Here is a 10,653-nt window from a genome sequence, read left to right on the forward strand (position 1 = left end):
AGCACAAAGCAGAGCTTAGCTGGCAAGAGAGAATGAACAAAAGTTCTCAAAAAGTTCATGAAGACTTAGCTTTTCCGTTGGAAAAAAAAAAAAAAAAAAGAAGAAAAAAAGAAAAGAAAAAGAACAAGAGAGCGATTTCCTGGAAATGAACCGGCTTCTTAAATATTCCCTTCAGAGGCCGCCTCCGCCTCTCTCCTTTCCCCTGCCCTGAGCTGGAGCACTGCAGGGGAAAAAACATCCCCAAGCAGCTGCAATTGCTCTACCTGCTCCTTGAGTGCTGGGGCTGACAGCAGCCCCGTGGGAAGCACCCTGCTCCAGCTTGCAAACCACCTCCAAAACTGGCCTAATGTTTGGGTATTCTCCTTGTTGTCCAGCACAGCACAAGCCCTCCATGCACACGGTGTCTTTGCTGATAAACCTGAACCGGAGCGTGTTGGCCGTCCTGCAGCGTCCGTGTGTCCGTTGTCCCAGCACAAAGCAGGTGAGGCAGCTCCCTGCTGCGGATGCTGCACGTCCCCTGCAGAAACTCATGCGATAGATTAGTCTTATTAACAAGGAGATTCTTATTTATTAGATTTAATAATGCCCTCTTTATTCAGCAAAGCAACAAAGGGCCATTCACCACCAGTCGCCTCCAGCGCCGGTCCTGAAACCAAAGAGTCATCTCGGAGCAACAGCAAAGAGCAGCCCGTGCCTTTCAGAGAAAGGTGAGAAAAATGAGAGGTTTTGGGTGCTGAGGACCAGAGGAGCAAGGTACGTGCATGTTCAAGGTTTGGGAGCTTGGTGAGAGCATTTCAACCTGCAAGGTTTTCGGGAGGAAAGGGGTATTTGAAAAATGTCTGGACAGGAATGACAGGGATTTCCAGATCATCCCATCCACTCACAGCTGTGACAGAGCTATGAAGGTCATCTGGTTCAAATGCTAGTTAAGTAACTCCCCTTAAGTGCAAGTAAGCAACAACAACAGAAAGTGATATTTCTGTGAATTTCAAGGAACTTCACAAAAAGCAGTGGTGCGAGCTTCAAAATAACTATGAGACAAACTTCTGCAGGATAGGAGGAGGGTAAAGCTGAGCAGTGTTAAGCAAAGGACTGGTGTCCTGCAGGAAGCCAGTAGCAGGGCTGCCTGCGGGATGGCGTCCTGCCTGCAGACACCCCATGGGCTAAAGGAAGCGTACCCCCAAACCTGTGCACCTCCTCATCCCCTCCTGTATCCCCCCTTCACAGCAACAGTGCCCCGGCCATGCTTGTTTTATCGCAGGCAGGCACCTCCAGATCTCATAGTTCAGCTGAACAAAACCCATCCTTTCTTCAGAGCAACCCGGGGGGGATAAAAAAAAGAAAAAAAAAAAAAAAAATTACGGGATACAGGACCAGCATGAAACAGAAAGTTATTTGTGTCTGCTCTGGAAGGAAAGGCACCGTGAACACACGGTCTCCCTTGCTGCGAGGGCAGCCAGCACCTCCAGCCGGGCAGACGCCGTGCTCCCGCCGGGCAGACCCGTGAGAGGCTTTATCACAGCGAGCACAGCTCATTCCCGCACAACACGACCGGCCATGCATGGCTGTCCCAGAGCAGAGCCAGATGTTCTTCAAGCAGAAGAAATGAGGCAAGGCAGATGTTGGCAATCTCGGCAGTGCGGGAGTCCAATTCTCTTTTTCCACTCGCTTGAGACAAAAGAGGAAATCAGTGTTGGATTTCATCTCCTCGTGTGCAGGGGGGTTGACGGGGTGTATCAGGTCCTCAGCTAATACAAGCCAGCGTACGGCCTCCGGTTTGCAGCACGTGAGTACCAGGATGTTGTAACATGCATCTCTCAGAGTATATCATTTTTAAGGCATTTACAGCTTTAAGTACTATGCACGTGAAAGCTGAGAAGATTTTTCTCTTGTATTGGTACTCTCTAATTATACTCAGCACCTCAAAAACCGTTTAGAGACTCTCGGCTCAAAATATTCTCTTTAGCAGCAGATGGATAAAATATCAGGCAGAAGACTCTGTGTGGCTGTGACAGCAGCCAAACCCAACAAAATATTTACTTCAAAGAAGGCAGAAGGATAGCCTGTCCAGCTGGAAAAAGCAGGAAACGTTTTTTAAAAGAGTGGAAGAAGGGGATAGAGAAGGAGATGATTGTGTAAGTCATGATGTTTCAATTAGGTCATGCTTGAATGATAGCAGAAGTTCATGAACTTGTGTTCTAGGCAAAGTGGAGGTGTCCGGTTTGTCTCTGTGCATCTTCATCCTGGCACAGAGATCAGATGGTGTTTTATGGACAGGTAAGGAAGGAGCTGTGCAGCAGCAGAGCTAAAATTCAGCTGTGTGTCTGTGGTCACGGTGGATGCCACCGTCATGAAGACTCAATATATCCCTCCTGCAGGGTCTTATGTTCTGCAGAATGAATTCTGACTATTTGGAAATATCAGAAGTCATCCAGTCCTGTAATTAATGTCCCTGGAAAGGTCTTGGGTTGGGTCAGAGATGGTTGATGGGTGTCAGTGGGAGCCCAGATGCCAAAGGCAAATCCTTCCTGTGGATTTGGGGCACACTGGAACAGGTCCTTCTGCATCATTGTGGCAGTAAAATATCACGGCTTTGCTGGAAGAATTGTCACTGCCATCAACAACATTGTCTCTCCCAGGTAAATGGATGCAGCTATAGGAACCTATAATGCTATAAATAATCAGCTCTCTTTCAGATGGCCACATCAGCCTGAACCTTGCTTTGAGCAACTTTCTTCTTTGCAACAGTCTTCTTATGTCCCACAGACTTGAGAGCCAGCCCAGCCATCAGCTCCTCCAACCACAAAAGCTGCCAGGATGACCTAAGCCATCTTCCTTCCCCTCCAAGCATGCGAAGGAAGCTATTTTTGCCCACCATCACCTGCCCCAGACCCTGGTGGGATCCCAGCCTCCAACAACCACACATCAGGCTCAGCAGGTCTCCGAGGAGGTAACTGATAGCAGCAACTCCCTGTCCTGAAGGGAGGTAGTACTGTCAGGATTGAGTTGTAAATGATCTTTTTAGGTTTCTGCAGTTATTTAAGTACTGTGTCCACAGATGGACTAAGAGGCAAGGTCTGCGTGGGGCTGCTCTGGAAACAGTCCTTACGTTCCCAGTCCTAGCAAACATTTATTATCTGACTTTAAAGTGAGTGCCATAGGATGAGAGAGGATTTGAGGCAGTGCTCAGCGTCACCTTAGGCAGCTGAAGACTTTTACTCGCCGGTGCTGGCTGCTGGCATGGGCCACAGCTTCCTCCACCCACGCACCTTGGTTTTCTTTGGCCTCACTGTGAGAAATTATTTTCATGTTCTAAATTCAAATCCTCTAAAGAGCTTTCAGGATGCTGAGTAGAAATTCAAAAACAACAACAGAAATAAGCAAGTTGGGGTTTGGGTTGGTTTTTTTTTTTTTTTGCCTTATTTGAAAAATAACTGGCCTTGAAACCGCTGTTTGTTTCTCTCTCAGGACAGGAGAGAAGACTCCTGCCAACATTACGTAGCAGGGCTATACCGCATTTCACATGAGGATTTGTAATCATCTCTCACAAGGGACTGACAAGCGAGAAATGGACTCCGGTGAGCAATGATTGCGCAACATCTTCTTCATCTGATTTCTTACATTTGCAGAACATCTATCTACTGTCCTGGGGCTTTTCTGGAAGACTGGCTGTAGCAGTGACAGAGGTAAAACAGACAGGGTCTCTCTTGGGAGCAGCTCCGTGTCGTGTCCCCCCCCCCCGTGCCCTCCATGGGGGTGTCCTGCACAAAAAACATCACCCATGGGGAGCTGCTAAAGCCCCCCCAGCTTAGGGGACCCCTGAGCCGGGGAGCAGCTGGGGAAGGGGCAGCAGCCGCTTGCCCTGTCCTTGTGCTCCTGTGCCCAAAGGACCCCAACAAGTTGCCAAAGGGGGTGCTTGGTCCCTGTTCTCCTGGGACCCCATTAAGTCACTGTTAACTCTTTCTGTTAACTTTTGATGTGTAAATCCATGAAAGGAAAATTGGGGACAGAAGGAAGTCTTTTCTGGGAAGAAGTCACCATATTAACCGGGCACGGGCCCGGTGGCATGGTGTATGGTTTACCAACAAACAGTAGCAGTGCACTTCAGATTCATCTGCTCAAGTGAAATATAGACAGTGATTTTCTTGAAATGCAATGGCTCTAGCAGAAGCCCTGTAGATCAGTGTTTCATTGAAAGTAAATCTTTCTTCTGGTCTGTAATGGCTGTTTTCTTCCTTCTACATCACTGTTCTGCCTTTGTTAGAAAGGGGAGATGGCCAATGTTTAGAAAAAAATACTGTTTTGCCATTTCCAGCTGTATCACCTCAGTCACAGGTGCCTAAAGAGTCCTCCCACAAGGGAAGATGGGCTAAACACATCCTCTGGGGAAAATGCATTTGATCCCATCTGGGAATCAGCAGGGCGAGACGTGCGGGTGGGAGGCTCGGGGGCCACGGGCTGTCCTGGCCCTGCTGCTGGGTCTGCTTTTGCAGGAAAAACCTCTGCAAGCTGCCGGCTATTAATATGATGTAAGCCATAAGTGCAGTTTGCTTAAGGAATGGGATATTAGAGCAGTGAATGAGGGCACCGGGCAGTGGAACAGGAGTCAGCAGAGGCTCTGGTCATGCGGAAAGGACACGGGGTCACAAGGCAGTGGATGTTCTGACAGCTGCATGTTTTCAAAAGGGGGGGGAATGTGCTCATTTTTTCCCTTCTCTGCAAATAAAATGTGGGTTTGTGCCTTTTTTTTTTTTTTTTTTTTTTTTTTTTTTTTCTCCTTCCCCCACCATGTGAAAGGATTTTGCGCGCTGGGTTTCCGAGAAAGACGACGCGAACCTTTTTCTTCTCTTTCCTGGAACTGCCCTAATGAATGACTGCGCTCCCTTTGCGCGGTGCGCGGTGGCTCCGCGGGTCCCGGCTGCAGCATCTCCGTTCGCGCCGTGCCACCTCCTGGTGACACCGCAGCGGTGCACGGCTGCGAGCCCTGCTCCTCCACCCCCCACCCCCCCCGAACCACCGCCGGGACACCCCTGCCTCCCCCAGCAGCCAGGCAGCAGCAGGATATTTTTTTTTTTTTTTCTTTTGCCACCCAGTTATCCTGCTGCCATCCCTTATGGTGCTGGACCAGCCAAGGGGGAAGGGGGGTGGGTTAAGGCCACTGTGCCCCCCAGTCCCTCTCCATCCCATGGCATCCCTCACCTCTGCTTGGTGAGTCGAGCTCTGGCACTGAGGTCACCCTTCGGTGACACTTTGCAGGCTGAGGTAGGTGGCAGAGGAGGGTGTCACTGGGACTGAGCCCCCCCCCCCCCACCCCATGCTGCCAGGCACAAAGGGATGTGAGTAAAGGAGTGGGTGGCGTGGGGGTGAGCTGAAGTCGTGGAGCAAGGGTGTGAGCAAAATACTTGCTGGGCTCTTATGGACCTGGGCCTGAGAAAGGGTTAAGTAAAAAATAATTTTTAAGATTATTCCAGTGAGCTGCATGGGGATTCTCCCCGCCCAGCCCGTTGCTCCGGGCAGGCAGAGCAGCCCAAGCTGCTGGGGTCAGGATCACTTTTTCCTTCAAATACTTCCCCAACCCCAAAGGACTGTGGCTCCTACTGTGTTATCGCTGCACGATGGCTGCACTGGAGACAGCACTTATGAGAAATGAGGGCAATGAAGGACTGAATCACAAACAGCCTGGAAGAGATTTAGGACTCTGGTGCAAGACCAAATTATATCTTAATTTTCCAGGCAACTACCAGGATGCCAGCGATACTCTTGCCCCAGAGCCATGGTCTATGAGCACCAGCCAGGGAGGAGTGCTCACCGCATGTGACCACAGGCTCCAGAGGTAGAAATGTGGGAGATGAAGAAGATTGTAAAGGACCAGGCTGAATCTGAGGAAAATTCATCAGGTAATGCTGTGTCACTCACAAAAAAAAAAAAAAAAAAAAAAAAATCACTGCTCAGAGTTTTTCCTTTCTTCTGGAAAATTTAGAACAGCAGCAGAACATTTCCAATTTTCTGTGCAATGTATCCAGCTGAGGGCAAACCCCAGCTGCCAAGCGAATGCTGCCCGGCCGGGAGAGCCCCTGCCCGCTGGGAGAGGGGCTCAGCCCCCCCGGCCCCGCTGCTCTGTGCTGGCGGTGCCACCGCCGCCTCTCCTGCGAGCGAGAGCCTTGCTCTGCAGCTCCACGCTGCCAGCCAGCGGCTTTGGACGCACGCCGAGGATTTGCAGGTGGAAGGAGGAGGTCAGAAAGCTGGACCGCAGATGCTGTGGACGGGGCTGGTGGCCACAGGAATGTAGCAGCCACCACCTTCTTCAACGTATCCACGGTGAAACTCCCCGAGGAAGTTTCGTTTGTTCAGTTTGCCAGCAGCACCAGACCTGGTCCCAGTTTGGGGACAGATGGAGCCCGAGACTCCCCTTTGCCAGCGGGATGGCACATATCAAGTATAACACCTTGATGCTGAAGGAAGAAAGAGGAGAAGTCGATGGATATTATTCTCATATGTTCCTCTTTTCTCCACGTCAGATCCGTGTGCCAGCTTCGTTGCACTGCTGATGTGATGAAAAGGTATCCCGGCACTTTCTGCTGCAGTTTGGGATTATAGCTATCTGCAACCTTTAATCCCTGCTCAGCTGAGGAATGTTTCTGGTCACTTGTGCATTAATGCTGCCCAATCAGTCTCTCATTTTTCACAGTCGTAAAATTCCACCTGGTCCCATGCTGACTTCAGCAGCCATAAATCTGTGCCCCCTTTCTACTTCAAGGGGCTGAGGATGCCCCCAGTTCAGGGAAAGAAGGAGCAGCCAGTTGGTACGAAAAGAATAGAGAGTGTGGGCACAGATCCGAAAGCAGGATTTATTTAGGAAGATTTTCTGGTTATTATCTACTTAGGAACAGAGGATTTGTCAGAACAGCTCAGCGCGTTTTCATCAAATCTGGCATCCTGCATGTAGCAGAGATAGTGAGAGGAGGAGGTATTAGAGGAAAAACTCACTCCAGCCTCTCCCAGAAGTGCAGGTACGGGGCCCGGCCGTTGGGAAGGGGAGCAGAGGCAACGCTGGGAGTAGAACCAGAACTGGCTGCAGATGCCCAGTTGCTGTGAGACTGGAACCAGAAAAGCAGCTTCAGCCTGACTCGAGCCTCAGCTCCAGCTGACGCAGCCAAAGCAGAGGTGATGCTCCCCTCGTGCCTGCAGGCTGGGCGAGAGCTAGCCTCGGGCTGACTAAACCCAAATGCTTTTCCAGCTCAGCCCCAACACGGGCCACATCCAGCTGGCTCAGCTGAAAGGATCCGTCGGTCCTCTGCCTTACAGCTGGCTAGTGGGAGATGGGCAGCACAAAATCCACAGGCTCCACTAAGAAATGCATTTTCTGACATTCGCACTGATGTTCCGGTAACAATAACAGCATCTGAAACATCAGGCTCTTGGGAAATGTTTGTTTTACAAAATGGGGGAGGAGCAGCTACAAAAACAATCCCCATTTTAAAAAAAAAAAAAAAAAAAAAAAAAAAAGAAAGAAAATATTCCCTTGTCAGCAAGCAGAAAAAAGGGGGAAAAAAAAAAAAAAAAAAGTGTGTATCCAAAGGCAAGAGCCCTGGGAAATGCCCTTTCCCAGGCAGGATGGCAGGGCTGTGGTGGCTCTGGCAGGACAGCGGGGCTGAGCAGCTCAGTGGCAGAGGCTGAGAGCTGTGCTGTGGTGTGGGAGCAGCGGGGCTGCAGTGGGAGCAGAGTCCCTCGCTGCTGTTCTCATTTATAAATAGAAAGGCAGTTAGCTATTATTAGAGCCTGCTGAGCGGGTCTGGAGGAACTACAGCAAACCTTTCCAACTGAGCTGCTTTCCAGTTCGAGCAAAGCTCCTGGGGTCACGTCTGGAGAAGAAAGTCAAGAGGGGAACCTTGAGCCTTGGAGGCAGGGCTGGGCTGGTCTCGGGATGAAGGGCTTCGCCTTTGCGCCAGGTCATGGTGCTCCCAGCGTGGCTGGGGGTGGTGTAGTGGCACCTGAAGGGTGGTCTGGCCTCACCCTACTCTGTGCACCCGTGTTTCCCATTCTTACGATAACAAGGCAAGGCACCAACAGAGAAATTGTCTTGGGCTTTTTATCTCCAGCACCTTCCCCAGGACCTTGGAGGACACAGCCAGCTCCTGCACGGTCCCACCATCCCACGATGGAAGCTGTTTCCCACACCAAGTAGGTGGCACAAAGGGGACCTTTTCATCACATCTTCAAGCTGCCCCAAGACCCCTGTGGGCTCACGGATGGGCACAGAAAGAGGAAGATGTACACCTGGAACACCCAGGTGGGTCAGCTTTCCTGGCTCTGGCAGAAGAAACAGGTATATTGGGGTGGCTTTTGTGTGTGTCCCATGTCCTCATGCCCGGTCACTGCCACCCTCCTCCAAACCTCTCCTAGAGAGCAGCACCCAGGCTGTGCCCCGGGGCTCTCAGCCATGGGATGGGTTTTGGCCATTTCTCCCATAGTCGTAGAGGACAAGAGCTTTTGATAGAATTTAGCTCCAAAAAGATGTGCCTACACACATCAGGGGCTATCTTATCATGTCCAAGCTGCTCTGTACCCCTAATTGTAGAGATCCTGCTTTTAAATCTTATTTTTCTTGCCTGTCTCTCTGTTGGAAACCACATTTTTCTTTTATATGTATATAATACCTTCTAAAATCTGTCCCTACATCTAAAAAATTGCACACAGTAATGCACAGAGATCCAGGACTGAAAGCATTTCATTCGTGACTGTCCTTTACGGAGCCAGCGGGGTCAGAGGAAAAGAAAAACAACACACACATGATCAATATTTTTTAAAATAGGATTTGAAAGTAAAGCAAGAGAAGCCTCTATCTGGTTTTAATTTCAGATGAAAAAATATGGTTATTAATATACAGCAATGCTACTCTACCATAAGAACAAAATGTTAGATAAAACCTGCAAGCTTAATGAGGCTCAGGAAAAATAAAATTTGAAAGCAAATCTTTGAAAATCTCTAGGTAATCTCTGTTCCATTTATCATGCTTTGGCAATCAGAAAGTAAAACCAGGCTTAGCATAATGAAAAAAATCAAATAGGCTTTTTTTTTTCCCTGCTGCTCTAAAATCACAGAAGAATATAGTAATGGAAAATAAAAAAAAAAGTAGGAACCTCTGCCCTCTCGCCAACGCACAGGGAATCTAATTGCAAAGGTTTCCTCCTGCATGTCTGAGTAGACTATGCGAGACTGGAATTTTTTAATCACAATACTTAAGCTCTCCTTGGTGACACAGAACTAATGCAGTGGTCCTCTCTTGATTTGCCAGAGATGTGAAGGTAACAACGGTTGGTAACTGAGTCACAAGTTCAAATGTGAAAAAGCCCCCCCCAAAACCACTTCCCTTGACATCCCTGCCTGGCCTGGTCGGCAGCGCAGCACCGGCCCTGCCTGGGCTGGGGAGATGCTGAGGACACGACACTGGTGGGCAACATGGCCAAGGAGGCTTTGCCTGGTTTTTTGGGTTTTGTTTTGGTTTTTTTTTTTTTTTTTTTGCATTGTGAAGTGCTTTGATCATTGCAGACCCCCTGAATCTCCCAGGCACTGGAGGGGGGGGGGGTCGTGCTGTGCATCCCTGGAGCTGCCACATGCCAGTCTGGCCAAACATTTTTGGGATAGACATGGGTGAAGACCAAGGCATCGCATCCAGCTGCTGCCAGGACTCCTGCTGAGTGCTGGCCCACAGAGTTGGTTCTCCCTGGGTGTCTTGGCTCAGTGGCAGGGGCTGTGAGCACAGAAGGGAAGCTGGTATTTGGGAATTAGGTCTCCAAAATCCCCAGGTGGTACCGCTGGACCCTGCGATGGATGCTCCCCATCATGATGTCGCTGGTCCTGCACAGCTGGAGGTGACCCACACCAGGACGGGGCATAAGATGTAAGTCTCCAGGGACCACAGACAAGTGGTGGCTCCCAAAAATTTCCGCTCGCAGCCCCATTTCCTGGGCCACCCCAGATCTTAGCAGGAAAGTCTTGTTAGCAATTGATTTTCTGTTGGGCTGGTAGTCCCAGCACAGCTGCTGGTCTCTGCGTGGCATTGCAACCCTTTTTTTAGAGACCATTTCTCTGAGGGCATTTCCTTTCACTGCAGAGCCACATCGAAAGCCACTCAGCAGCCTTTAAACTACCTCATTTGGCTACTGACAGCACCGAGCTCAGCAGGAGGCTGTAGCATCACTGTAACGTGTCCAAAACATCTCCAAAACATTGGGCTTGGCCTATTTGTCCCTTCTCAGCTCCTCCAGCTGTAGTTTCCCCATGGAGCACAATCACAGTACAGCTGTCTTCCTTCCCAGTGCTACAAAGATGGACTGTTTCACACCTTCCATGTCTTCTTGCCTATCTCATCAGGGCTGTGTGGGGATCCTTCAGCTAACGGTTCATTGGAAAGCAATTTTCGATCCTTGGGTGAAAGATTAAATATATAGTCAATGCATTATTCCAGCACAAACTGTGTCTGTTGATATAGACAAAGAACACATGTGGGGCCATTTGGAGGTAATAGGAGTTGGTTTTATCTCCTATTCCCTTTAGCAGTGGCCATAATTATTGTGCTTTGACATCACTCCTGCAGAAAATGAGGAGGAGGGGGGAACTCTCAGTAATTAGTCACTCTAAATCACATATGAG

At 49.6% G+C, this 10,653-nt stretch overlaps 1 long non-coding RNA gene across 3 annotated transcripts; it reads left to right on the forward strand.

Moving 5' to 3' along the window:
• Positions 1-639: 639 nt before the first annotated feature.
• Positions 640-8,899, forward strand: LOC116964043. Of its 3 annotated transcripts, none has more exons than XR_004408519.2 (5): positions 640-753; positions 2,767-2,950; positions 3,469-3,578; positions 5,734-5,897; positions 8,100-8,899. It is a non-coding gene; the product is annotated as an uncharacterized LOC116964043 (long non-coding RNA). The 3 variants fall into 3 exon arrangements; XR_004408518.2 differs by having other exon boundaries at positions 646-707; XR_004408517.2 differs by lacking the exon at positions 640-753 and adding an exon at positions 1,555-1,786.
• The last annotated feature ends 1,754 nt before the right edge of the window (positions 8,900-10,653 follow it).

Source organism: Tyto alba, unplaced genomic scaffold (genome assembly GCF_018691265.1).
Source record: "Tyto alba isolate M040663 unplaced genomic scaffold, T.alba_DEE_v4.0 Super-Scaffold_39, whole genome shotgun sequence".
NCBI lineage: Eukaryota > Metazoa > Chordata > Aves > Strigiformes > Tytonidae > Tyto > Tyto alba.